Raw genomic sequence first — 21,045 nt, 5'->3', positions numbered from 1 at the left:
ATAAATAAATAAATAAATAAATAAATAAATAAATAAATAAGTAAATAAATAACCATAATCTATATACAATAGACAGACCCGCGGACAATTGATGGTACAAGCAGAGAGGCCAACTATCATCTTCAGGCAAGTATTTCCACGTTCTTGTTACAAAAATCCCTCCTATATAAACACAGTCTCTGGTATCTCCAGAGATTCTGCATATTTACATGTAAAATTATTCTAAATGGAACAAAAATTGTATACCTTATCACCCCAGTGGGCATAGGTTTTTACTAATAGAGATTATAAATACAGTTATCTGCAATGTAAATTGAAAGCAGACCGTTTTTAATGGCTGATGCCAAAATCATCATGGAACTACCTCTAACTTACTATCAGAGACTTATTTACCATAATTGACTTTCTCGTTGTTTTACCTTGTCTTTGACCCTGTACACCTAGCATGATGCTCCTGAATTTTAAAAGAGAAAATGATTAATGTGGCAAGTGCAGAGACAGCCAAGATCGTGTATGCCAGTGGGGACCTGAGAGAAGCTTAATAAATAATAAACACTGCCACTTCTCACACTCTGACTCTCTCTTTCACTGCATCTTTTAGGCAGCTTTTTAAATGAGAGGTCACTTATTTTAAACCAAGTATACCTCTGTGCTATTCAAAACTTATTTATGCCATGGTCAGGAAAAAAATATTTACATCTAAAAATGCTGAACCATAAAACTCTAGCCATGGGAAAGGTTACCTGTATAAAAAAAAAAAAAAAAAAAAGAAGAAGAAGTTTGTATTACTGTAATTTCCATAATCATTTTCTTTTCTCTCATAAAACTCTCACCTCTGCTTTGTCTTGAGACACTAACTTATGGGTATCTCTTCTGTTCAACTTTCTCTGTGAAACAATTCCCAAATCAAAAACCTTTGAGGCTGAATATAAGAAGCCCTTAACTATGAGGCTAAATAACAAAGTAAATCAATTCTGGGAATATAGATGATAGAAGAACAATGATTTTGTGAAATTAAAGAACATTAATGGATTTCAAATTAATTCTGTGTAAGATGTACAGAATTAGAAATGGAATATCCAGTTTCCAACACTTTGATAATCAGGAGTTAATGAATTCTATAATTCATTTTTGTTTTCAAAGATCAGTTATATCTTCCTCCCACTATTACTTATTATCTTTTTATCCTATTGCTGCTCCTTTAATCTATTCTGATAGCTGTTAGTTAACTAGAAATTGTGCCCTCTCTTTCTCATAAGCAATAGAGTTAGTTAAGGTACAGGGAATAGGTGCTGTGGAAAATTCAGTTAACATATCATTGAGTATATTAACAGAAAAATGTAATAAATGGTAAATGGAAAAAGATGGGAAATAAGGAGGTAAGAGCGCCATTGTAAGGGGCTCATTGGTACATAGATTACTGGGCTAGAGGTAACACTTATGTTTCTGTTAGCTTCCTATTCCATTCAAGTTTATTCCAGTTCAGTGGCGGCTCAGTTGTAATTTGCCTCCTCCCCCATCCTGATGGGAAGTTGCAAATCTAAATCTTTATTAATAGATTTATAGTAACTGTGACAAATGCATTGGGTTTAAATTTTGAATCCACTCTGTAATATCAAGTCATTTTAAACCCACTGAACTTCAATTTCTTTATATTATGAAATCACAGTATAATAAAATAACACAGGTGACAACCCTCATTCTTGAAACAAAGTAAATGCTTCACCAATGCTTGAGGATGATCATAATATTTTTAAGACTCTGTTTGAGGACATTTTTTCAGTTGTTCTTTCTTTTATTCTTCTAGTCATTCAAGTATTTACTGAGCATCAAATATATACCAGAATTTGAACTAGGTGTTAGAGATACATGACATGACGCCAGTCTCTAAATTCAATGAACTCTCAATTAAATATGCTCCCAATAGGTCTTCACAATTTGTTAAGACTTCCTGACTCAGGACGCCTGGGTGGCTCAGCGGTTGGGTATCTGCTTTCTGCTCAGGGCATGATCCCAGAGATCTGGGATCGAGTCCCACATCTGTCTCCCTGCAGAGAGCCTGCTTCTCCCTCTGCCTGTGTCTCTGCCTCTCTCTCTCTCTCTCTCTCTCTCTCTCTCTCATGAATAAATAAATAAAATCTTTAAAAAAAGACTTCCTGTCTCATTTGTACCCTTACACTTGAGCCTTGTGGATCACTAAGACAGATTTTATGGCAAAAGTCATTTTCTCAGAATTACTCCAGCCAAAATTTAGTTTTTACTCCAAAGCCACCAATGTAATGAAACACAAAGTAATTTAAGGTTCAAATGTAATAATAGAATATGTGTATTTATACTAACCTTTTGAATATTCAGTTAAAGTAAAAAGGAATCTTACTTTTCACGGTCCTTTCATAAGACAGTACCTAATTCCTTCCAGTTTCCCTATGTCAAAGTCAACATTACTAAGGAGATGCCAATAGAGAGAAACAGAAAAGGAAGAGATAAACATAATATTTTATGGTTTGTGATATTAGAAGATAAATGACCCCGGACAGTCCTTGTAATATCTTTTGGGTGCCTGAGTTTAAGTAGAAAGAATTATTGCATATCTACTTATTTCCTGCTATTCCCCTACAAAATAGATTGGCATATGGTTTCCAGAAGGACATCATGTCTGGTGTAACAATGAATATAAGGAGAAACAAGGAATCTGAAAAGAACATAAACAATAATTGGTCTTTGACAATGAAGTAAATGTAATAAAATGAAGCCGAGATTGTCTCTTCAATAAAAGATGCTGGAACAACTGGCCATCACATGTAAATGAATAAGTCTAGACACAGACACTACACATCTAATTCAGAATGGGCGATAGAACTAAATGTAAAATACAAAACTATAAAACCCTTAGATTTCATAGGAGAAAATATAGATGATCCTTTTTAGATATAACACCAAAAACTTAATCCATAAAGAAAGATTGATAAGCTAGACTTCATTAAAATAAAAAAAATCTACTCTGTAAAAGACAATGTCAAGAGACTTAGAAGACAAACTACAGACTAAGAAAAAATATTTACAAAACACATATGTGATAAAGGACTTACCTAAAACATACAAAGCTCTCTTAAAACTCAACCATTAGAAGGTGAATAACCTCTTCAAAAATGGGCCCAAGACCTTTACAGATACTTCACCAAAGATGATATGCAGATGGCAAATAAGCATATGAAAAGATGTTCCACATCATCCGTCATCAAGAAAATGCAAATTAAAATGATGAATTACCACTACATATCTATCTGAATGACCAAAATCCAAAAGACTAGTATGCCAAATGACAAGGTTGTGGAGCAACAGGAACTCTCACACATTGCTGTGGGGAATGCAAAATGATACAACCATTTTAGAAAACACTTTAGCAGTTTCTTACAAAACTATGCAATCCGGCAATTGCCATCCTTGGTATTTACCCAAAGGAGTTGAAAACAAGTTCACACAAAAACCTGACCATGGATGTTTATAGCAGCTTTATTCATAATTGCCCAAACTAGGAACCAATCAAAATGTTCTTCAGTAGGTGAATGGAGAAACTGTGGTACATCCAGACAATGGAATATTATTCAGCATTAAAAAGAAATGAGCTATCAAGCCACAAAAAGACATAGTAGAATCTTAAATGCATACTACTGAGTGAAAGAAGCCTATCTGAAAAGTCTACACACTATATGATTCCAACTATATGACATTCTGGAAAAGACAAAACTGTGGAGACAATAAAAAAGATCAGTGTTGCCAAGATAGGGAAGGGAGATAAGCAGGTAAAATACAAGATTTTTAGGACTGTAAAAAATACTCTATATGATATTATAATGATGTGTAACTATATATTTGTCCAAATCCATAAAATATATACCACCAAGAATGACCCTAAGTAAACTATGGACTTTGGGTGACTATGTGTCAGTGTGGGTTCTTTCTTGTTAAAAATGTACCATTCTGGTGAGTGATGTCAATAATGGTGGAAACTATGCATGTGTAGGGGCAAAGGGTGTATGAGAACTCTCTGTACCATCCTCTTAATATTACTGCTTAAAAAATGAAGTATTTAACAAAAAAAGAACATAAGTAAGACCAATCTATCAGTATGATGTATGGTTAACTAACTCACTATGTATTTTGAACTTTCTTTACTAGACATTAAGTATTGGTATTTACCAAAATATTTAAAAATTAAAATAATTAGTTTTTTAATTTTAAATGAAATTGCTGATAAATCTAAATATGTAATATTAATGAAGCAGACATGCAGAGGAGTGCCTTACTAACCTTATTCTCTTAATTTCTTGTCCTAATTGGAACATCACATCTCAACACTTTTTACCCCAATCACTAATTTTTCAAATGCTATAAAGTAGGTAAGTCTGAATGAACTCAGCACCAGCACACTTTCCAGAAACTAAAATTGACCAGATAATTTTATTTTTTTAAGATTTTATTTATTCATAAGAGACACAGAGAGAGAGGCAGAGACATCGGCAGAGGGAGAAGCGGGCTCCCTGCAATGGAGCCTGATCAGGACTCCATCCCAGGACTCCGAGATCACTACCTGACCCAAAGGCAGACACTCAGGCATCTCTGACTAGATAATTTTAAATCACTGGGACAGAAACAGGCAGATTGTCCCTAGGCAACAAAATTAGAAAATTCATTGACAGGAAACTCAAGGTTCCTGAACTGAAAGTTCCTGAACTGAAACTTCAACACAGACTAGACTCCAACAGGGAAGATATGGATTAAAGGCATGAGGCTTTCTTTTCGGAACTAAAATTGCCAGTTGATTCAGTCAATGAAGTGATGGAAAAAGCCAATTGTATTGTTTATTGATCTGGAACAGAGTTAAGTCAATCAAAACAATCAATCCTGTTAGTCCACATTAAGTGAGGAGAAGAGCAGAGTTAATTATCAGGGACTCTATAAAAAAAGAAAAAAAACAACTTCTGTTCTATTATGGATATTTGACATGTGCAAGTACTTTTGTCATGATATATTCTAAAGTTGCATTAGTTCACTTAAATTAGAATAAGGAGATGTAATTAAAGCTACCAGTGAACAAATCTTACTCTCATACAGGTTTTAACCCCTCCATTATACGTAAACGTAAATAGTGTTTACATTTTTAAATGTAATGTAATAAATGTTTATAAATGTAAATTGTGTTTACATTTACATATAATAGTCAACTGTGTCCACATATTAGTCACATATTAGTGACTAATTAGTCCACTATTAGTCACATATCAGTCCACTATTATGTCCACATATTAGTCAACTGTGTCCACTGGAGGAAAAATTAATCACTCAAATGGATTTTGCAAATTCAATTCAACAATTTTTTTTTTTGACAGAGAGAGAGAGAGAGAGAGAGTACAAGCGGAGGGAGATGGAGAAGCAAACCTCCACTGAGCAGGTAGCCCAATGTGGTGCTTGATCCCAGGACCCTGGGATCATGACCTGAACCCAAGACAGATGCTTAACTGAATGAGCCACCCACATGCCCCAATTCAACAAATTCTTATTTGATATTTCCATCATTAACCCATAACCTCCTTTTAAGACTTATGGTCCACTTTCAGAATCTGATGAAATTTGAGAGATCGAATGACATATACACACATTCTCAAATGTACAAAATATCACATATCGATTTCAGGGACTTCACAGATTCTGATTCATTTACTCTGGGTTAAGAACTGCTGTGTCATGTACCTGAAACTGCACTAGACACTGAAGTCCTGGAGCAAGGCAGACAGGGCCTCATATATGAAGACATAAAACAAAATGGTAGGTGATCAGGGGAAATAATAGCGGGATTACCCTGGAACACAAGACAATGGAAAGTCAGAAGACAAATGGTGGGTAGAAGTCAGGGCACTGATGACCAAATATGTCATATTAGGGAATTTAGGATTCTCTAGCCTAGTGTTTTTTAGTGTGATCCAAGAACATTATACTCTGCCTGAGTGATTTGTCGAATTAAAATCTTTGGTGAGGGGGGCCCAGGAATATGCATTTTGAGGTTGCTATCCAATTTTTGCTGATGCATATTGAATTTTGGAACCATTGCTGTGGGCTAAGGGAGGAGACATGATTGGTGAGGAGAAGGCAACAGGCAGCACCAAAGGTTCTAAGGAGGGTGCTGGAGATGATGATAAGATTTTCATTTTAGATAGAGCACTCTGCAGGTTGCAGAGGATAGGTTTAATGATGCCAGATGAAAGGTTGGAGACTAGTTCAAGGTTACCATTGTAGTAGGCCCAGGGAGAGATGCTGTAACATAAATTAAAGCAGGAGTTGTGAGGAACACAGAGACATAGAAGATTCTCAAGCAGTAAAAATTAACAGGCTGCATCAATGAGAAAGAGAGAGGGAATCAATGAACACTCGTTTTTTTTGTTTGTTTGTTTGTTTTTTTTTTTTTTTTTTTGGCTCAAGGCAACACCTAGATGGCATGATTGCCCTTAGGATAGGAAACCTGTATGAAGAGCAGCCTCAGGAGGGAAAATAGAGCTGAGATTTGGATTTTGAGATGTTTAGGGAAAATCTAGGTGGAGAAATACACAGATCTGGACTTTGGTGGAGGTGTCAGTATATAACTAACTTCAGATACCTATCTCAATGAGTCTTTTCTCCTGGGATGGTTCCCTCTGAGGTGGACACCTCTTCTCTGGGGAGCAGACTGTAGGCATGCTGGGAACCCAGTGGGGGAAGTGATGGGGATATCATCAGTCACTTAATCCTCTGTGTTCCGTCCAGATCTTACTCCAAGTTCTACTTTGCCTGGGTCCTGAAGTCTGAAGCCACTTTGGCTCAGTTCTCCTGTGGTTATTCCAAGCCTTTCTGGGACTAGCTGTCTTCTTGTCACAATTCTCTGTGCCAGCATCGCCTTCCTCATCTTTGGCAACTCAAAGATGGTTGGTTCAGGTACTGGGCATCTCTTAGTATCATTGAGGAAAGTGTTTGTGGTTTTCTGTTCCCTCCTCTTTGTTATTTGGGAGGTGGTTTCTGGAAGGAAGGGTGGAAAGGGCAAAAAAATATTTGTCATTTTAAATTTAATTAGAATTGTCTTTATAACATAACATGGACATTTATTTCATTAGTATTTCATTAGTAAAATAACTTGGATATTTACTTCATTGACTCATCAATTCCATTTTTCTAGGAATCTATCCCAAAGAAATTCTCATTTTAAGTACATAATAATGTATGTATGCTGATGTTTATTTCATCATTGTTTGGAAAAGAAAAATGAAATAAAAAAAAGAAAAAAGAAATAATCATAATCAGCACTAAAAAAGGAGTAGTTAAGCAAATTATGGAATATCCATACCATGCAATACTATGTAGCAGGTAAAAAGAATGAGATGAACCTAAATATTAAAGCTTAGGAAACCATATTTTGTGAAAAACGTTCTTGCCTGCAACCTATCACCTAAAAAATAATTATTAATGTCTCAACTAATAAAAAACTCAGCTAAAGGGAAGGAAGGAGCTACTTATGCCCAGTAGTACCAGCTTAAGAAGTAGAAAAACAAGAAAAAGTATTAGGTATTGGCAAGAGCTGAATGAGACCAGAAAGCTAGAAAGTATGATCATATTGAAAAAAACAACAATACTGCTTGGAGAATTGGACTCTGAAGATAAAATTAAATCATGAGAAAGTATAAATTAATACTAAGCACCTATAGATATTGCCCAATTAGACAGCAAAACATACTAAAATTCTCCGCTAATTAAGACAGTATGGTATAAAGCAGAAACACAAAAACAAGCCAATAGAATAGAATATGGTTTGGAAGCATACTCACATATAATAAGGATTTTAGTAATAAAATTTATAATACAGTTGATATCGCAAATTAGTGAGGAACATGGACTATTCAATAATTGCATAGGGGACAATCAGCTATTTGTAAGGAAAAAATAAGTTCAGATCCCAGTTCCACAACTAGGGCTACAACACAGCTTTTAGATATTGCAGATGGATTAAAGAATTAAATCTGTATGTAAAATCAGAGGAAAATACAGGGGAATATTTCATAATCTTAGAATGTAAAAGGCCTCACTAAGCAAGTCATAAAACAACAGAAAAAGAAAAAACACTTTTCCTATGGGGAAAACCAACAATTTTGAGCTCATGAAATTTAAATTGTTTTTCATTTTGTTGATTGTTTCCTTTGCTATACAAAAACTTTTTAGTTTGATGTAGTTCCACTTGTCTATTTTTGCTTTTGCTGCCTGTGCTTTTGGTGTCATGTCTAAGAAATCAGTGCCAAGAAAATATTAAGAAACTTTTCTCTGATCTTTTCCTTTAAGAGTTTTACATTTTCAGGTCTTAGGTCTAAGTCTTTAATTCTTTTTGAGTTAATTTTTGTGGTTGGTGTCAGGTAACGGTCCGATTTCATTCTTTTTGTGTGTGAATATCGTTTTCTCAGCACCGTTTATTGAAGAGACTATCAATAGTATCATTTCCTCATTGTATAGTCTTAGTATCTTGGTCGAATATCAAACAGAATGTGTGGGTTGGGGGGGTCTCTATTCTGTTCCAATAGTCAATATGTCTTTTTCGGCCAGTATGATATTGTTTTGATTACTTTATTTTTATAATATATCTTGAAATCAGAAAGTATGATGCCTTGAGCTATGCTCTTCTTCAATAGCTTTGGCTATTTAGAATTTTTTGTGGTTCCATATGAATTCTTTCTATTTTTTCTATTTCTGTAAAAAGTGTCATTGAGATTTGGATAGAGATTACATGAATATGCAGATTCCTTTGGGTAGTATGTAGTATTTGGGTAGTATTACATTTTAGTAATATTAATTCTTCCAATCCATGAACATGGAATATTTGCCCATTTATTTGTCTGCTTTAACTTCTTTTGTCAGTGTTTTATAGTCTTTAATATACAAGACTTTTACCTCCTTGGTTAAGTTTATTTCAAAATAATTTAATTTTTTTTATCCCATTATAAATGGAATTATTTTCTTAATTTTTTTTTTGGATAGTTCATTGTAGGTGTATTGAAATGCAACTGAGCAGCTTCTGCACAATGAAGGAAGCAATCAACAAAATGAAAAGGCAACCTACCTACGGAATGCAAAAAATATCTGCAGGCCATATATCTAGTAAAGGGTTTATATCCAAAATATATAGGGAACTCTTAAACTCAATAGTAAAAAAAAAAATTAAATGATCCAATTTAAAAATGGGCAAATGACCTGAATAGACACTTTTCCAAAGAAGACCTACAAATGGATAACAGGTACATGAAAACACTAAAACATCACTAATCATCAGGGAAATGCAAACAAAACCACAATGAGATATGACCTCGCACTTGTTAGAATGGATGTTATGTTCACAAAATTTGTAGAAAAGGAAACCCTAGGACACTCTTGATGGGAATGTAAATTTGTTCAGACACTATGGAAACCAGTATGAAAGTTCCTCAAAAAATTAAAAATAGAATTATCATATGACCTAGCAATCCCACTTCCGGTTATATATAGATACACATCCAAAGGAATTGAAATCAAGATCTTGAAGAGATATCTGCTTCCATGTTCACTGCAGCACAATTCACAATAGCCAGGGGCTGAGAGCAGAGGGAAACAGTAAGGTATTAATCAAAGGGTACAAAATTTCAATTATGCAAGATGAACAAGTCCTAGAGATCAACTGTATAGCATAGTGCCTCTAGTTAACACCCCCATATTATATACTTAAAAATTTGCCAAGAAGATAACTCTTATAGTCTGTGCTTATCACTAATAATAGTAACAATAAAGAAGGCAGGCAAAAAACTTCTGGAGGTGATGGGTATGTTTATGTCGTGGATTATGGCAATGGTTTCACAGGTGTATAGCTTATCTCCAAACTCTCTTCACTGAGCACTGGGCCCAGCCCAGAACCCTGAGATCATGATCCTTAACTGACTGAGTCACCCAGGTGTCCCTCAGTGAAGTGGTTTCAAAAAAAATTTTAAAGTATCTTTACACCAAAAGTCTCCAGACGCAAGGCCGGTTACAAGCGACTAACAGAGAGAAAACATCCATAACATATTTTACAAAAGCTTCATGTCTACAATATGTAAAAATTATTTTCACATCAAGTAAGAAAAGTCAGTAGAAATTAAACACAGCAAATAAAGATGCAATTCCAGGAAGAACCAAAAATGACCAATAAACTCATGGAAAAAACACCACCTCCCTGGTAACCAGGAAACTATAAAGTTTTAAATATTAATATTTATTTATTGTGGTAAGAACACAACATAAGATCTGCCCTCTTAACAAAATTTTAAGTGCACAATACAATATCATAAACTATAGACACAATGTTGTACAGCAGATCTAGACCTTACTCATCTTATATAACTAAAATATTATAACCAGTGAAAAGCAACTGTCCATTTTTAACTTCTCATCTCTCAGATCAACAAGAGTTAAAAAGATATCTTGAGTAGGGATGAGGAAGGCAAAAGACAGTCACTCTTATACACTTCTGGGAAGAATATAAATTATATATAAATTGAAAATATTATATATAAATTCAATTATATATAAATTGAAAATAAATATAAATTGAAATCTTTTAGGAAGGACAATTTCAAAGGTAACATTCAATATCCAATGTGGCACAGGCCCCAAGTCACCAAAACACATGCTAGCTATAACCAGTTGATAATATCTTGGCCGTACAATGTTCCAATACATACCGGCTAAATATCAACCCCAATAGAATTTACCTAGCCTTAAAGTGTGCATGCCCTTTAATGTAGCATTTTCATTTCTAGGAATCTATTGAAAGAAATTCTCCTTTAAGTTCACAAAAATGTGTGTATATTGATTTTTTTCATTCTTTCAAAGAGCTAAAAAAAATAGAATCAATCTTAATGATTACCAAAAATGGAGTGGTTAAATAAATTATGGCACATTCATGCCATGAAATACTATATGGCCATCAAGAAGAATGAAGTGAACCAAAATGGACCAATATAGAAAAATATAGCAACATATGTGGGGTGAGGGGAGCACGTTGCAAGTCACAGAACAATTTATATATTTAATCCCCTGTATTTTAAAAATACAGATGTGTTTGTATGTGTAAGCATGCATAGAGCATAGTATGTATGAATACATTCTAAGGCATAGAAAAGAAGACACAAGGATGTGTAACACTCATCATAGGAAAGAATATAGGAAAGAAGGACAGAAGGCAAGAGAGGGACATAACATTTTTGTGTGTACTCTGCATTCTATAATGAGAATACATTTAACTTTTTTAAGATTTTATTTATTTATTCATGATAGACATAGAGAGAGAGAGAGAGAGAGGCAGAGACACAGGAGGAGAGAGAAGCAGGCTCCATGCAGGGAGCCTGATGCGGGACTTGATCTCGGGACTCCAGGATCACGCCCTGGGCCAAAGGCAGGCGCTAAACCACGGAGCTACCCAGGGATCCCCTATATAATTTTTTAAGATATAAAAACATATATAGAAAGCCCTCAAACTATTAGACCCAGTCTTCAAAATTATAGCATGACTGAAATGCACATTGACTTTTAGAACTGAAAGTCAAAGTCACTTCTTAACATGTAACCTAAAATATTCTAAGTGTATGGAATAAGCCACGTCTCAAGGGCAGCATTTTAAACAAAATTCATTGAACCATTTTTAAATTAGCTAACTTTTAGTTTTAAATACTTGACCTCTGGGTTTTATCCAATGTCCTTATACTCTCTTATATTCCTAACTTTGTGTTCTTCCTTAAAGAGAATTCCTAGAAGCACTTGGGGAAAACAGGCTAGCTCACTCTTTAAACATGGAATAGTCTGAACCAAAAGCCCAAATGCGTAATTGTCTCCATATTTTTTAGTGCAGAACATCATTTGCAATTGATATTCCTCTCCATAATTATGGTATTTTATTTCATACTCTTGTATCACTAACTCCACAAGGTGAATGGCCAGACTTCCAGTTATAAAATGTCCAACCCTAACTCTTTAAAGCCTATTATTCCAACTGTACAGTGTGCCATAAATGCGAACCTCGGTTCTTAAAATATTAATCAGAATTTTAAGATAACTCAGAAATATCCAACAAAAACCTGTATACAACCAGACCTGTCCCTTGTAGTCAAGAACACAACCACCTAGAGGATTTTTTTATTGGGCAGCCTTCATTAGTAAGGAAAAAACCACATTCGGGAGGGAAGGATCTTTGCCCGGGGGAAACCAGAACTACAAATCCTTACCACTTTTGCCCTGTGAGGTCACACAAAACGACCAGGGTCTTCAGTGCTGGTATATTCTGAAGAGTTACAGTTTTCACAATCAAATCTGTTCTCATTCGTAGTAGGTGCTGGAACATATTTCCCAGTTATGTTTATTAAGTCTCTCATTTTTAACATCACATATTCACTAAATTAACACTTTTAGAAGAGTTTCATCAAGGAGTAAAAGACCTGCAAGACTCTCATCTCATCTCAATTCTTTTCTTTTTTTTTTTTCAATTCTATATCATATTGTCTCAGCACCTGCAGAATAGAACAGTAATTTGAATAAATGGAATATATTTTCCTTAGGTAATTGGATTGTGCTTTCATTTAACTTGTCCGTTGCATATTCTTCTTAGATTCCTTCAAGACAAATGAACCATCATTCCCAAGGTGACAAGAATATTCAATGAATTTGGGAAAACCTAATGAAGCGATGGTTCCCCTCTAACTATGAGACAATCAAAACTCTGTTATCCTTACAATGATTTTGGCGCATTGATTTTGCCTCTACTTTTAATTGTGAATTTGACTTTTTGGTGGATTTATTTTGCGAGATTACAGTAATTCAAATGAAGGAGTCCAAATGGTGTTAATGCAGACACCTTTATGTCCTTCAGGGAAGCGCGTTCTCGCTGTTATTAAATGTGATGTGGCTCCAGAAGGAAGATTCCAATACTTCTCTTTCCCAAGCTGCCAAAATCACAGAAAATTTAAGTAACTAGATATTTTAAAACCAGAAATATTTACAATTTAGGTTGAATTTTTATTGTTTTGTTGTTATTCTATCTTAATCCTTAAGAGGCTCTGTATAGCATCTCAGCTCATCAAATCTTTTGAGAACAAAATGTACTTTACTGAATGCCATAAAGAGGCCTGTTGTTTCCACTGCAATTCAAAACATGATGTTCCAGAAATGAAAACTGCATAACAGAGCAAATATTCATACATTCTCAGCTGTTTCAGGTTATTTCTTTCAAGAGGTCATGGCTTTAAATACTCACAGGCAAAAGCAAGATGCGTACTTGGGTAACCAAATGGAGACAGACAAGGTACACAGAAAACAAAGCATGAACTGCCCACCTAACCTTAATTTTTCAGAAGGGAGAAATTTTTTTTGAGAAATTTTTTTAAAAGGATATGCACACTGATACACTGCTATGGCAAGGATTATTACATTTCAGATCTGGTTTGAGTCTGACCACTGGAGGTCTATATTTTGTCAGGTGTCTTGGCAACACACCTGGCAGCTGGCTAGCAAATTCTGGGGAAGTGAAGACTTACTGCTTAACCCACATTCTTGACATAGATAGGAAAATGTAGCATCACTAAGATTATTCAGTCAGCCCTTGGAAGAGCTGGTCCCCCATTTCTTCTTCACCCAATCTTTCCAGGCTATTGCTCTTAATACGGCATCAAAGCCAGTAAAAGCACATTTGAAAATGAAAGGTCTATCACATTCCACGCTTCTTTTGAAACATCAAAAAGCCACATAAAGAAGCGGTAGGACCAGAAAAAGCTGACAAGGAGCAGGACAGTGCCTGTTAGGACGACAGGAATAGCTGGAGGTGAACCGATGTGAGGTCTATGAAAAGGCAAGTGAGAGAACCAGAAATTTGCTGCTGACAAGATGAAACAGCCCACAGCTGTGTCATGCTAATAAAAAGTTAATTTCAACTTTCAGACACTCTTCATGGTACTTTACAGTTCAATGGCATCAAGCTCATCCGTTGTGCTGTATCACCTGCAGAGGCTGGGTCTATTTACAAGCTCTTGGAATCCAAACAGAATTTGAGGAAACTATTTTATTTCTGAAAGACGTACTTGGGCATAAGAACATTTGTGATCAGGTTGGACAGCTACCCCAGTGTCCTTGGAAACTTGAGCTTTAGTCTTAAAATAAGTCCTGAACATCGACACGGGTGGATCAGGAGCTTTTCCTTAGCTATATAGTTCGTGCCATCACTGTCAGAATCTGGGGATAAGCACAGTTTCATCTGAAATAAAAAAAAAAAATCTCAAGTTTCTTGATAAATCTGTGGTCACCCTCACGACCTACTTCTTTCAGGCTGAAACAGACAACCTACAAAAGTTTTTTTTAAAGGCATGTCACTAAGTTTTCTGCTCTGTTATTTCCTGAAACCATAAATCCAAGTTGTTCTGTATACATAGAAGCCGCCTCTGGTAATCTTGTACTTGGTGATGTTTAAGAAATACAAGCAGAAAACAAAAATCCAATAATTCTCATGTGCACATCTTTTCGGTGCTATCAGGCCCTGACTTCAGAAAAAGTCCTATTTCACTTTCTAAAATAGGATAAGCATTATATACCTTACAAAGACCATGTGATTTAGAAGTGTCGTGTACTGGGAATTAAAAATCCTGATGAATCTCAGCTCTGTCACTGACTGTTTTATTGTTAGCAAAATATTCAACTGCATTCCAAGCCCAAATCTTCTGAGACATAATAAAGCCTGCCACCCCCCTGCTCACCTTACAAGGGTGTTGTGAGAAACAAGTGTGAAAGTACTTTCAAGTAGTATAGGAAAGTGTGCAATTATTAGACCCAGCAACAGGTAGCAGGGACTGATATACTGGTTGAATTAGCGGAAGATTTAACTACTCATAAGAAAACTTACCATATACCTTTTTTTTCAATACATATGTTTTAATTAAAGATGATTTCTAATTCAGAGCTGTAATATCCCTAATATCCAATTGCATATCCCTGAAGATATTGATTAATCACAGTTATTTTAATAGATCTGTTTGCTATATTAACTCTTTTTCTTTGGATATTAGTTCTTCTGCCCATTGGATTTACTGTCTCACTTTTTCAAATGTCTGTTGAGTCTTCGCTGTTTGAGAACCTTTGTTTTTGAAAATGCCAGGTCTACTGGGATCCCGGGGTGGCTCAGCGGTTTGGCTCCTGCCTTCGGCCCAGGGGGGTGATCCTGGAGTGCCGGGATCAAGTCCCACATCGGACTGCCTGCATGGAGCCTGCTTCTCCCTCTGCCTGTGTCTCTGTTTCTCTCTGTGTGTGTGTGTCTCTCATAAATAAATAGATAAAATCTTTAAGAAAAAAAAAATGCCAGGTCCACGATCTTTTCTACTTCAGTCTGCTCAAGATTATAGTGGAGGAATAGTGAGATATGGGGCTTGGTGAGCTATATGATAGACTTTTCTGTGAGGATGAATCCCAGACTTCCTAGTCTTGACAACTACCAAGGGTGCTGCTCTGTCTCTGGAGACCCAGCACATAGTGATGTCATCTGCTGTGAGTACAGAGCTCTACCCACCCATTCAAGCAAGACTCAGGGAAGAGGCAACTGACCCAGCTGTTCCAACTGATGCTACAGACTAGTTGTTCCAAGGTCCTTTCCTCCAGCTCTCTGTTGCCTGTGAGCTGAGAAGACTTGCACAGCGGTCTCTTCCTTATGTTGATGGGTGTAAATCCATCTACTTTCTGTTTATCGATTTCTTGTCCTCCAGTAAGAATTTGTTCTTGGCTTTGATTCACTGATGTATGAGGGAGGTTCTCAGTGTAGTATAGAGAGAAGAAATTAGCTAGAAAAATTTCCACGCAATTGGTTATCTTATCACTCTGTGTGCCAATCAACCCCATCCATTTAATACGAAAACAACACATGCCTTTGGTCAGAAGTTAAATAGTACAAAAAAGTGTCCAAAGATAGGTGACTCTTCTTCCCTGCCTCAGAGTTCCCTTCCATAGTCAACAGTTTCTTGTATGACATTCCAGAATTTTTAATGTGAATACATGCCTATAAACACTGTTAAGCACCTTCCTTTTGTTTGCCTGAATGATACATCTTTCAGATCTGTCCAAATCAGCACATGTAGATGTACTCTTCTTAATGACTATATAACAATTTATTATGTGTCCGGATCAAAATATTTTATCAGTCTCTTGTTGATGGACATGGAGGTTGTGCCCTGTTCTTTTTCACTAGTATAAATAAGACCGCAATGAAAACTTTTTGTAAAGAGATGCAAATAAAACCAGAGGACAATTTTTTAGAAGTAACACTTGCTGGATTTATACTTTAAATTTTGATTCTGTTCAGTTGCATTCCAAAGAGGCAAAACCAATTTTTACCATTTCTACACTGTATATATGCCTTTATCCTCACTCTATCACCCACCACGAATTTCCAAATTTTATAACTATCACCAGCCTGACAGGTGAAAACTGTATCATGCTCTGAATTTACATTTGTTTAATTATGAAGAGACTGAAGATTTTAATATGCCTAAAGAGATTTTTTTCTCTCAACTCTTTCTTCACATTCTTTGCCTATTTTGTGAGATCTGTTGTATTTTTCTTGTTGATATATAAAAAGCTTGTATATACATTTTGAAGATATAGGTGCATATACAGTTCAGGTGTGGTAAAAATTGGTATAAACTTTTTGGAACATGATTGGACATGTTCAGATTTTTCAATTTTGTCTTTTGCCCTTAATTACTGTACTTTTCCAAACAGAAAATTTTCATATTTTACAGCAAAATTTATCTCTATCACTCTTGTTTTTGAATGTCTACTAAGGTTGTTTCTGACTTGAGAAGGTCTTACTCCAAGATTACTTAAAAATTTTTGCTGTGATGCCCTATAAAACTTCTACAGTTTTCTATTTTCTCTTTAAAGCATACAGATCCATTTTCCCCCTAAATGGCTAAAAACTTTCCTAATACCATTTATTAAATAATCTATTGTTATTTGCTGATTTAAAATGCTACCTCTATCATACACTAGATTCCCTGAAGTATTTGGACCTACTTAAGATTCTATTCTGTTCCATTGATCTGTCTGCCTATGCAGATATTTTTAAAGTGAATACATTTATGGAGCTATAATTTAGCATATGTGGGTATATTTCCAGGCTTTAGTTATTTGTATTCTACAGTATGTTTATTTGTCACTGTGTTCTTCTGGTTTGACTTCCTCAAGGGCAAAGATTATGGATTCTCCTCCCTCTGTAATTCCCTAAAACATAGTCTCTGCCAAGTTTGACATTTTGGAAACTAAAATCAAGCTGTGTCTTTAGATAGAACCAATGATGGTCTGAGAGGTTTGAGAAAAGGAAGCTCCAGCTTAAAATATTTGACCCCTAAATAAAACATAAAACACTACAACAATTAATTCCTCTTATGAATGGGACTTTCCTGTTAAAATGCAAATATTTTTGCATGTTACCTATTCTGCATTAATTTATCATACCATCTCTTTGGTCTAGGTTTTGATAGAAAGGCAACAAGAACTAATTTAGCCAAGCAATCTGGTAAGAATAGTACATATCCCATCGCATTTAATATCACCAAATAGCCTAGGAAATTGGTATCATTAATCTCACTTTAGAGAGAGGAAGCGGCCTCAGGGAAGTAAGTTAAGTCGCCAGGTTAGTTAGTGGCAAAACATGGATTCAAACCCAAGCTTGTTAGATTCCTAATGTGTCTGATTCAAAGCTGAGTTACTTGTTTGATATATAGTTCGAGAATATTCCTCCACTCTCCCATGCTTCCTGTCAGAGACAGAGTTCCCCGAGCAAGGATGTGAAATAATTTCCGCTTCTTGTGCCAGCTCTGCAGTGGCCGCCTTGAGCACTGAATAGAGAATAATTTCGATCTGCAACCATGCTCAACAAGAAAGAGGATAAATGATCGATGTCTGCCATGGAACTCGGAGGCAGGAGTGGCAGGGTGGGACATTGTTTGCCACTACTGCCCAAAGCACAATCCTGGAGACCAAAGAAACATTTTACCAACTTCACAGTTGTGTTTAGGAAAAATCCTAAAATCAGTCAATAAAATTTCACTCCCTAAATAAAGCCTCAGGACCCAATAATAAAAATAAATTTTGAGAAATACTGCAAACAGAAGAGAGCATTATATATGGTATTGAAAGTAAATTAGGCCTGCAAGCTTGACATGCTAAATGCTCAGCCTCATTTTGTAATAATCAACTTGGCTCTACCAGTCATAGGAATGCCCACTTGACTTTCTACCTTTGCTTCACCAAGGCCACTTCTTCAAACTGGTTTTTGCCAGCATAAGGGAGATAAGGCTGGTGGGTAAGTGGTACAGCATCTAATTCATCTTGTTTGTAGCTCCATCCTAGAAGTGTGTATTAAACCAAGAAACTGGGATCCCTGGGTGGCGCAGCGGTTTGGCGCCTGCCTTTGGCCCAGGGCGCGATCCTGGAGACCAGGGATCGAATCCCACATCGGGCTCCCGGTGCATGGAGCCTGCTTCTCCCTCTGCCTGTGTCTCTGCCTCTCTCTCTCTGTGTGTGACTATCATAAATAATAAATAAAAATTAAAAAATAAAATAAAATAAACCAAGAAACTGAGCTTGGAATCAGGCTCTGTCCAGTTTTACCAGTTCTAAGAAGTAGGCCCCTGGATTTATATGGTAATCAGTAGATCCAAGACCACCATGTGTGTGTCCACCTCACTCCTATTCCTCTTCCTTTCCTTCAGAGATCTGCTATTCTCTTTAGGTACCCAGGTGTCAACTGGCTCAGGAAAATTGGCCCCGCCCAAGCTTCTGACAATCCATGTGCAATCCCATGCCCCTTGTCAGTGACTAGATAAGCAGCGAGGAGGTGACCGAGTTCAGATACTGAAATACAGGCAGAGGTTACACCAACCATCTGAGGAAGTTCTTCCTCATTCCTCTGGGAATTAGAAAACAGCTATTTCTGGTCTGCTAGCTGGATATGTTCTGAGCTGATACGTGATCCAAAACTGCAGTAGTCACATCACTGAGAGGAGGACAGAGCCCAAAGAATCACAGAGAAGTGAGTCAGGACTCAGCCCTGATGATCACAACTCTGAAATTGGAGTTATTGAGGCAATCAGTGTGTTTAAATTGTATGCTGCTGTCACTCACTGCCAAATGCTTCCCAGATAACCTCTCTCATATACCCCAACTTGAGTCTCCGAGGGAGTCACTCTCTAGACTCTAGACTAGGTCTCCTTGAAGCTTTTGTCTTCTGGAAGGACAATGTAGGAGTTAAGAGCATGGGCTCAAACTTTGACCTCGGTACTATTTTCCCATGTGACCTCAGGCAAGTTCCTTAAGCTCTCCAGGCTCAGTTTCTTCATCTGTGAAGTGGGGACAATAGTCATATTCCACAGTTGTATGAGGACTAATGAAATAAATCATGTAAAGTCCCTAGAACTGGGCCTGCCATGTAACTACTGGCAATATCACATGAATTTTGTCAGGGCCTGCTGCCTGACTTCCCAGTGGGCCCCAATTCCACATTCCCTGTCTAGGTTTGGATCACCACCTGTAATCTCCAGCCCTGAATCGAATCCAAGGGTCTTCCCACCCACTGCACCTCAGTTCTCCTGATTTTTGACTGATCTTCTTTACTTGAAGCTATAGATGCTGGGATTTTCCAGGAATCCCAGAAAGGACATAGCGAATATAATCTTATAACGTAAAGAAATACAAATCTAGTGCTAGAAAGATTCTATCAGATTTTAATCAATTTCTCTGGCCACAGCCCTACTGCTGAAAAATAAGCCCTACACAGAAAAATAAGTTACTAATTACTATTCATATTTGGCTTTGTTTCTCCACGGTCAATTGTCCTGTTTAGTAGCTCTCACTTCCCACTGGGGTCTGTTTAATTCATTTGGCATTACTTTTTTTTTCCCTTTGCTATGGAGCTACTGTGCAGTTATGCTGAACTTCAAAAGGAGATTGATCAGGGAAATTTTCAAATGCATCATTCAAATTTCTTTTCTCTCAGAAAATGAAGTTGAACTGCCCTTATGCCATTAAACGTGGCATTTGAGTTGATGGGACAACTCCCTTAAAAGCACATACCTATGGCTCTCTTCCAGACCCTGGCATCAGTTTGTCTGTCCCTTTCCATGCAGCTTCCCTGGGAACTGTGCCATATATAGCTATCATTTTCTGCTTATAAAAAGGAAGCGAGAGATCAGGATCGTTAGATTCTATAAACACTTGAATGGTTGAGAAATGCAAAGCAATGAGCTATTTTACAGGGCTGCTGGAGACAAGGAGGGGAGAGAGGAGAAAAGAAATTATATCTTAAAACTCCGACGCGTACCATTCTTACATGATGTCTAAAGGGACAGGAATTCAAGTTGAGCATTTAAAATTTAAAACAAAATAGACAATGCAATGTTCTTTCCAGCAAAATAGCTGCCATACATGTATGGCCCTGAATGGAAAGGGAAGAAAAAAGAAACAGATAAAATGAGACACGGAGAAGAGAGAGAAATGGATTATCCAGGGAGGGTGCAGTTAAGATGCCTGCAGTTTTACATGAAAAATAATTCTGTTACATAAAGGGTGCTAAAACAAGGGAAAGAGGAAAAAGTCAGGCTGAACTTCAGAATCTATGATTCCCTGGCCTAGAATATATCCTCAACTGATCCCAGCAATTTCAGGTGGCCGATTCAACGCTACATAATCTCAAAGACGATCATCTAAACTCCCTGGTTTAAATCAGAGAATATTACTTTCATATTTTTCTTCACCCCCTCCACAGTTTCAAGGTAAATTAACAGAAAGTCAATAGGATTTTAATGTGTGGGCTGTACTGTTCTTTTTTCAATGGGGTCTATACAACCTTTCCCCATCTGCACACATACGGAGGAGCCCATCCGGTGTGCTTTTTAAGTTTTCTGCTTTTCTGTGAAACGGAATGCTCCTGAGAAAACCAGA

At 36.5% G+C, this 21,045-nt stretch overlaps 1 long non-coding RNA gene across 2 annotated transcripts in view; it reads right to left on the bottom strand.

Annotated features, from left to right (window-relative positions):
• LOC111091096 overlaps positions 1-21,045 on the bottom strand; it is a 151,432-nt gene that overhangs the window by 9,153 nt on the left and 121,234 nt on the right. For both annotated transcript variants that reach the window (XR_005373891.1, XR_005373893.1), the window contains one exon: positions 6,653-7,047. This is a non-coding gene — a long non-coding RNA (uncharacterized LOC111091096). The remainder of the gene's footprint in view (positions 1-6,652; positions 7,048-21,045) is intronic.

Source organism: Canis lupus, chromosome 19 (genome assembly GCF_011100685.1).
Source record: "Canis lupus familiaris isolate Mischka breed German Shepherd chromosome 19, alternate assembly UU_Cfam_GSD_1.0, whole genome shotgun sequence".
Lineage (NCBI taxonomy): Eukaryota > Metazoa > Chordata > Mammalia > Carnivora > Canidae > Canis > Canis lupus.
This window is presented reverse-complemented; position numbering and strand designations above follow the sequence as displayed.